This window comes from Harpia harpyja, chromosome 14, assembly GCF_026419915.1.
Source record: "Harpia harpyja isolate bHarHar1 chromosome 14, bHarHar1 primary haplotype, whole genome shotgun sequence".
Classification (NCBI taxonomy): Eukaryota; Metazoa; Chordata; class Aves; order Accipitriformes; family Accipitridae; genus Harpia; species Harpia harpyja.
Window position 1 is genome coordinate 25099985 of NC_068953.1, and position 8438 is coordinate 25108422.

Consider the following 8438-nt stretch of genomic DNA (forward strand, 5'->3'; position numbering starts at 1 on the left):
CCCAGGACTCAAATCACTTCCCTTTGCTCCAGCGTGTGGGCACAGCTGCATCAAAAAATAGTGACATTCCAAACAATTTGGTTCAGGTTCTGGTGTTAATGCAGTTGCTAAGTGACAACATTTCCCTGATCGCACCACTCCGCACTCTGCTCTAAAGCAGCGGAAAGCTTTATCCACAGGAGCAGACTGTGACAGTGTGTTTCAGCTTTCAGCTTTGCTCTTAGCCGTGTATTACGTTGTTTCTGCAGCATTCCTGAGTAGTATTTTCTCTGTTCCTCTCCAGCAGTTACATGCAGAGCCGGGTTCCCCTGGGAGGTCCACCCATGCAGGGCTGGAGATGCAGCGCGCCATTCCTGTCCTGCTGACTGCACGGTGACGACGTGAAAGGGAAACGTTCACCTTCTGTGTCACTTGCAGCAAGCTTATCCCACAGGGTCTTCAAGGTCCGCAGAGGTCTTCTGGGACTGGGGTCTGAACAAAAGCAGTAAGTAATGGGCCAAGCACTGCAAAAAGGCACAGCTCAGCTCAGGCTATGGCCCTGATTATGGATGATGTATTATTTTATTCTTTGTTCAGTGGTATTGTGTTGGAGCCTGCAAGCCCCGCTCCTGTTATCATGTTAGGCAGTGGATAATGAGAATAAAAAGGCAGTCTCTGTCCCAGTGAAATAGATGAAAGATGTCTCAGAAATTCCAGGTGTGTTAATTAAGCAGGAATGCCTAGTACAGGCAGGAACAAAGTGTGAGTGTTGGATGCTAAAGAAAATGCCCGCGTTGGCAAGGCTGAGAGCAGATACTTTTCACAGTAGGGAGTTTTCATGGCTTCTTTTGTATCTGAGTTTCCTGCTGGGATCATCACTTCCATGATTTTCCCCTTCATCCTTGCCCTCCCCTTTCCCATCCCCAGCCCTTTCTGGTCTGGATTTGTCTCCAGGAGGAGACGGGTGAGAAAATGCCTCTCTGGATGTGTTGAGTGTGATATATGCCCTGTGTACAGTGATTTGGAGCTGACTCTGGCTGCACTGGGCACCAGCGTTAGCGATGCAGTCAATGTAACATCTTATCTGGCCTTGGTATGTCAGTGGAGTTGTTCAGCTCACCCAGGTGGGCAGGTCTGGGCCTCTCCTGTACATTACACCAGGACTAAAGACAAGCTTTACACGGACGTGAAGCCTCGCACAGTGCTGGGTTCATGAGGAGATGCCATTTGGTTCACCGGCCCCATCCCAACTGGGCAGCTGTTGGCAGCTGCGTGACACTGCTGGTGAGTCCGTCAGACCTGGCTTTCTCACGTGAGGGTCCTCTGCTCTCCATTACACTGAGGCTGGAGGAAGAGCACCCAGCTGCCTCATAAGCTGTCCGAGGCGATGGACTGGCTCTGAATTTTGCTGACGAGGACTGCGGTAGAGGGTTTTTGTAGAGGCCCCGGCTCAGGGCAGGATTTTAGCAGGTGTTGAGGTCTCCCTGAGGCCAGTTTCCGGCAGGCTGAAAGCAGCCTTTCAGCATTACCAGTGATGACATTGGATGAGAAAACATTTTTTTTAAACAGTAGTTTCTTCAAAGCAAGATGTAAAAAGCAAAAAGTCCTTCTCAAACTAGAATTTGCTTCCTAGAGTAGAGCACCGAAGACTAATGAAAGCCAGATGCCTTGGCCTGTCCCAGGAACAGGAAAGGGAAGAAAAGCTGACCTCAGCAGCCTGAAAATCTATAGTTACAGGAACCTGCTCCTGGACCCAGGGTCTCCCAAGCAATAGAGGAGTCCGGGAAAGGCATGTGTTTGTGACACTGAAACACGGTGCGTGCAGGCAAGCGGAGGGGACCGGTACCGCTGACATGAAATGAAGCAGCTTCCAGGGGCTGGACTGCTTCTAGGATTTGCCCGGAGGGGAGGGAGGATGTTGAGAGCTGCTTCAGGGTGCCCAGGGCTCTGGTGCACTAAACAAAGCCCCGACAAGCCCCAGAGCCTGACCTGAAGGCCCACTGTTGCAAAAGCTGTGTAGGTGTTTAGGGTCCTTCCTGGATGGAGACAGCAATTAGGAGCTGAGCTGTGACAAGCTGTGTTACACAACCGTCAAAACAAGCCCAGTTTGGCCATCCGCTTTCAGGTTGTGGTGCCAGTGTGTAAGGCAGCACTGGGCTATGCTCCCACGGGGTGTTCATCCTACCCTTCTGGATCATCGTTTTGCAGGAAAAGAGGTGGGAGCTGTATGTTTGTTGGTGGAAATATATGAGCATGGCAGAAATGAGTCTGACGCACTTTCTGAAGGACCAAGGTCACCATAACAAGTGTGTGTGCAGGAATATATGTCTAAAGTAGGGGTGTGTGCATGTATAAATGTATACACGTGTGTCTGTGTGTATATAGGCACTCAAGCAAAACATATATGGGCTGGAAAATACCTGAAACAGCTACAAATAATTGGTATGGTGGGCAAGAGAAGAAAGTGCCCCCTTTCCCTGGGCTCCCACAGCCACCCCAGCTCTGCCAAAGACAATGGCAGGAAGCCAAGGGGAAAGAAAGGGATCAGGGAGGGGAGCCGAACCAGGCTGGGCATCCTGTGTTTCACACTGGAAGTACATAAACTCAGGAGCTTAAGTCTTTTTTCATGAACCTTTCATCTGGACCAAAAGGGCTTGTGCAGGCTATGCTCACAAGCCATGCCCCTGGGCTTACGTACAGACCTCAGACTGCAGATTTCATCCAGTCCTGCTGATTTTTCTGGGTGGAGATGAAACACCGATTTCCTCTCAGGAAAGCTCATGTCTTCCTGGGAATGGTTAAATAGTGCTGACTCCGCATATCCCTTCTGGGAGGAACAAGAGAGAAACAAAGCCAGCCAGTTCCAGGTTTTGCAAGTGGTGCAGACATCGGAGAATAATTTTTAGTAATGAGAGACTGATAAGCACTTTGTTACAGCCACTTAATGCATGTGCTTGACTGATCCCAAGGTCAGATATTTCTGCCCTGGTGTCCTAGTTCAGACCAGAGAAGGATGCCGGATCCAGGCACCCACAAGTCTCTGTGTGCTCTGGATCTGGCTCATACTAATGTTGCCTGCAGGGGTGGATCTGCACAGGCAGCACTTGGCATGGGGAGAGCCTTCGCATATTCCTATGCCTGTCCTAGCTGACTCTCCTCACTGCACTGTCCTGGGCTCAACTGTCAGATTTTGATTAATGATTGATCCATGCCAACACCACACCAGTCCTCCAGTTACAGCTGACTTCTAAATGGCACATAGTCCAGTAGACACATGTACGTTATTAGCATTGCAAGTCCAGCAGAGCAAGCAGCTCTTCATCATATACACTTTCGCCAAGATATTATAGCACAGTTTCCACTTCCTGGCAATTAACTCAGTCTTTCCCATTCAACAACAAGAAGCACTACATTCACAGATAGATAGGTCTGCAGAGTTTGGGAGCTTCTTATTCCAATTTGGAAACCCCAGAAAATTACTATGGCAAAACATTTTTCCTGTCATTTAAACTCAAGGAAAAGATTTCAGGAATATTCCATAAATGGTTAGTTTATCTCCCCTCTGTTTTCTTCCCCCTTATCCCTCCTAAATATAACATAAGCCTAGTATCATCCAAGCCAAGCACGTACCAATGACTGAAATTAAATAAAAGTGGGATTGATTATTGATGGCATTGACGGATACTGATGGATATCTGACAAAGCTTCTCTGTATATCTAGTTTTTTGCCATTTTCGTCACAAATGAAGTACCAACTTAAGATACTGCTTTAGATAGAAAGATGAAATGCAATTGAACCTCTCCTGGAAAAAAAACGATGTCTTGTGTACCCTTGTACAGGTTTAAGGGGTATAAAAGATATGAGTAAGAGGGGGAAGCTCTGGCAGAACCTAAATCAAAACTCTTTTATTTGCTTTGTATCTCTTACCAGGAGAGTCACTGGAGCAGATGCCTGGATTTAATGTGAAATTTTTTTTAAGCCTTTGCTTGAGGAAGCTGCCAGGAGCACAGCTACAGTCAAATAACTCTTTGCAATGCCATCATTACCAGCAACAGGTATTTATTGAAAAAATCAAGTGAACCCTTTTCTAAAGAAGTAAGTAAAAGACTTGCAGGCTGGTAAAGCATGAGAAGTGGTGTTGCTCAGCTGACTGGGCACAGGATTGAGTTTCAGTTGACCGGGGTTCAGCCCTTGGCTGTGCTGTGGACCTGCACCCTGTGACCTTGAGTTAAGGTCCTTCTTTCTCACCCAGCCCTGCTGTTTGTTTAGCTTTGTTATCTGTGGGAATTACTAAAGATGGTGAGGTTAAGCATCAAAACCATAAATCAAATGAGGAGCTATTGGGGAGGGAAAGGAGGGCTGAAGGTGGCTGGGTTTCCTCCAGCTTTGCTGCTGTCCTTCCAGGTACCGACTCCCTCGTCGGGGATGGGTATGTTGGACTTGGACCAGGCTGGGCAGGTCGCACAGATACAGTGATCCCTGGTGGCCCTGGCTAAATGGTAAGAGCCAGGCCCCTTAGCTGTAGGTCTGTTGGTGGGGCAGGTCCTATTTATTCATGTAGGTGGGTTCAATTGCAAAGTCTTTGTGGCCAGGACTGTTTTCAATCTGGTGGCTGTGCCCAGAATAACAGGAGCAGGATGTCAGTGGGAGCCTCCAGAGCTGCTGCAACACAAATACTGATCAGTCTCTAACAGATAATGTTTCCTGTCTCCAGCTTTTAAGAGAGCCTTGCGGGCCAAGGGAATGGAAATCTTCCTCTCTCTTTTACTGGTTGCGGTGTCCCGTTCAGGCAGGTACAACAGGGAAGCACCTGTTTGCTGCTCCATCAGCTCTGGATGTTCTCCAGATGCCACTGGGGAGACCCGGTGGGTCCTGAGAAAGAAAATATGCCCACGAAGGCTCACTGGAGTGATTACTAGCTATCCCACACCTTGGGAAGCCAGTGCTATCTGTGGCTCTGCCCTGAGGAAACTAGGTACCGACTGGATAACGGCCAGGCCTGGGTGAAATGGCCGGGCAGGGCGCGACAAGGGAGCCAGGAGGAAGGAAATGAAGTCAGCCCTGTGATCCACACCAGATGCACACTCACGCTTTGCTACGAGCTCATTACCCCCTGACCACGCGCTGCCCTGATCTGCAGCTACAGCTGCGGGGGGAGCTGCCAAACTTGGCAAGGATCCGGCCCGTTCCCGAAGCTCCCTTTCAGGCGCGAGGCAGCCCTTTCCCCAGGGCCCCGTGCGGAGCGGTGGTGGCTAAATGAGTAATACAGAAATCTGCCTGCACAGCCAGCCATAGCACAGTGTCGAAGCATGGTGATTTGTACGGACCGGTATGATCCCTCCTGGGCTTGCGCGGTGGCTGATGGACAGCCAAGGCTGAAAATGTTGGGTGGGTAGCTATCACAGAAAATATTTGCGTTGTTTATCAGGACATGAAAAGTCATGGGATTTAAAGGATATATCCACCAAGTACAACCAGTAAGTAGTTGCTTAAGAAAGCCTGCTGCTGGGACAACCAAATCATGGCCTCAGGGCAAAGAGGGGAGAAGATCCTGTTCCCTGTAGGTCTGCTGGCAGCAGCCCTGGCTCTGTCCTGAACTCCTGCAGGACTGGGATGATTGCGACTCTGATCCCAGGGGCTGTGGCCAAGGAAAGAGGAGGCGAGCTTGGAGAGGTGGCTCTGCGGGAGCTTCTGACACCAGGAGATGAGGTAAAAGAGCTGGAGCTTGGCCTTTTTACGACTCTTAGTAGCACTGATTTGTTTGAAGAAGTAGCAGTTGGAAGGAGAGGGAGCGGAGCAGACGCAGCTGTGGGCTAGGAGGCCAAAGGAGAAAGAGACAAGGCGAGGGAAGACCACTGCTAGGAGATTCATTTATCCAAGCCAGCTGCACATCTCATGGCGTGTTTGTTTTTTTTTTAATTGATTTTTATACTAACAGACAATTAAGCTGATCTATTTATTTTTTTGATGTTTCTCTAGTACTGAGTCATTTCCTGGGGGGTGGGAAGAAAATAGCATTTTTCTCAAAGCTTCAAAACAGTGTTTCAGAGTTTGGGTTGAGGATTCTTTCTTTGTTTGTTTCTTTCCTTTCTTTCAATGAAACAGCTACATTTAAAAAAGCATGAAAACAAAAAACAGAGGTTGACAACCCCCAAACTTCTGCCAGAGTTGCTCTTTGCTCACAGAAATGGGTGTCCGTAATGGGTAGCCCAAAGCAGTGTACAGGGTGAAGGATGAGACCTGCCAAAGCAGCCAAGCACCAGACTGCCTTGTTGTCATATTCACCCGCAGATGTTGATGCTTTTTCCAGCTCCTACACACGTCACTTGTGTCGGTGCCTGTCTGCTCCGCAGCATGCTGACCTTTCTTCTGGTTTACACATCAAAACGGACTGTTTTGGCAGTGGTTTCCAATTCGGTAAGCCACATGCCTTTGCACTGTAGTGGACGTAGGGCAAAGCTGGCTATAGCCCCCAAAGCTTACGTGTTAGTACATGCTGTTGGTCTGGAGAAGCCTAGTGTGAAACAGTGGTGAGTCTGGATCCTTTTTTGCCAGAAAGCTATAAGTACAATGGGTTAGTTAGATCTTTGACTAATAAAAATGGACATCTGCAATCAAGCTAATTTGCTAGAGATTAGAGCCTAATTAAAACCAAAGAAGCAAAGGGGCTGCCAGCCTCAGAACTAAGCGCAGGCACAGAGCACCGTGCATTGACAGCTAAGAGATGCACTGGCTTTTTGAAAATAGACAGCAGTTAACCACCTTGAAGGAGAAGTCACACCACCCACGAAGCTCCCAAGCACCAACTTCACTCCGTCCTGTCTTTCCTGTGGATTGGGGACAGGATACCCACCGGCCATGGTGGAAAGAACAGCAAAAACTTCCATTGACATCGATGGGTTCTGGACTCATCTTGTGGCCTTTTTTGTTTGTTTGTTTGTTACACATGCCCTGTAATACTTGGTGTCCAGAATGTTTTACGCATCGTTTCTCAGTGGAGAAGGAAGAAAGCATCCACTTTCAGAGTCACTGCTTGTACATCATGCAGTTGGCACGCGAGGGACCATTGCTTTTGGTTGAGCATTGGCGTCATTATGCTGGAAGTCAGAGTCAGTGCAGTTACCTCAGATCCAGAGAGGCTTAACTCACTGCAATATTTAACTGGTTATCCTCCCTAAGTAGTATGCCATGAAGCCAGTAGTGAGAGGAAAGAAAACTTTTAAAGGTGTGCTCATTGACCCAGTGAATGTGGCAGGAAACCACAAAAACTATGTTGGGACCATGCACAAAGCAAACTTGATCCTGCCTCTACCCCTGGTTTTTCATGTCTGTCTTTCATGGTGCTGAAGCTTGTTAGGACCCTTAGCACTGTGATGTGCAATAACACCTGGAATTAAGTGCTAGCCTGAAGAGCTAACCCTTGGAAGTCAACAGGCACATGGTCAACAGCAGGCGCTTGTAAAATAGAGCCTGTCTGTTGAAAACAGCTTGATTTCTTATTCACAACAGATCATATTAACCCATTCTCAACTAAATTGGCAAGGGGCAGTGATTTAACATTTTAAAACAAAAGGAAGCAAGAGGATACTGGTGACTAATTTCCTCCAAACAACGTCATGTGGGTCATCTTCCTCATATGTTGTTTGTTTTGTCAATTAGTCTTTAGGTAGATATTCATATATCAACTATTATTTTCCACTGTGAATTGTGGTTTTCTGCCCAGCAGCAAGTCCAGTTTCCAGGGTAATTGGGAAGCCAACTCCTTTCTAACTACGCAAAAGATGAACTGTGTTTCCTGCAACTTTAATGTCTCTAATGTTATTGGTTGAGTAACAGCCGGACACAACAGTGTCTTCTGTAAGGAAATATGCCAACAGTTGTTGCTTAGACGTGAATAGAACTTACTTTTTTTTAAATAAAAAAAAAAAAGTGTTTTGAATGATTTGAAGCTGCAATAACAGTCCTTTCCAGTCAAAGCTTACCCTTCACAACAACAGGATGCATTGCTCCATTTAAGCAAGTAATAATATTGGTTTTAGTCATTACACGTGTTTTGCTTCCTGTTGGGGGTATTGCACAGAAAACTAATTCTTTGCATATCAGATAACTAATTCATTGCGTATTTACAGATTTTATATACAGAGATGTTTTCTAATACCATCTGTGTGCAAAGAAAATATATCTTTGCAATAAGCTAGCGTGATCGGTTGATTGGCTGTACGAGCTACAAGAAAATTAAGGAAAGCAGCCTCTAAAAGACAGCATTGCTCTGTTAGCATTAGCAAAGCTGTGTATATTTAGGGTCTCAATGCTTCTGACTTACAGTCAGAAAAATTTATTGTCACAAAATGTTCATTCTGGTTGTACAAGACTTTTCACCTAAAAACTCCCAGTTGATTAAAAGGCAATTACTGGGAGCAATGGCAAGATTTAGCCTAAGGACTTCTGCATTTGCCCC

The 8438-nt window shown here is 46.9% G+C and overlaps 1 long non-coding RNA gene across 2 annotated transcripts; it reads left to right on the plus strand.

The window, feature by feature from the left end:
- The first annotated feature begins 211 nt into the window (after positions 1 to 211).
- On the plus strand, positions 212 to 7994 carry LOC128150632 (uncharacterized). Of its 2 annotated transcripts, XR_008238130.1 has the most exons (4): positions 212 to 484; positions 2105 to 2195; positions 3911 to 4035; positions 4695 to 7994. It is a non-coding gene; the product is annotated as an uncharacterized LOC128150632 (long non-coding RNA). The 2 variants fall into 2 exon arrangements; XR_008238129.1 differs by having other exon boundaries at positions 3911 to 7994.
- Positions 7995 to 8438: the final 444 nt, after the last annotated feature.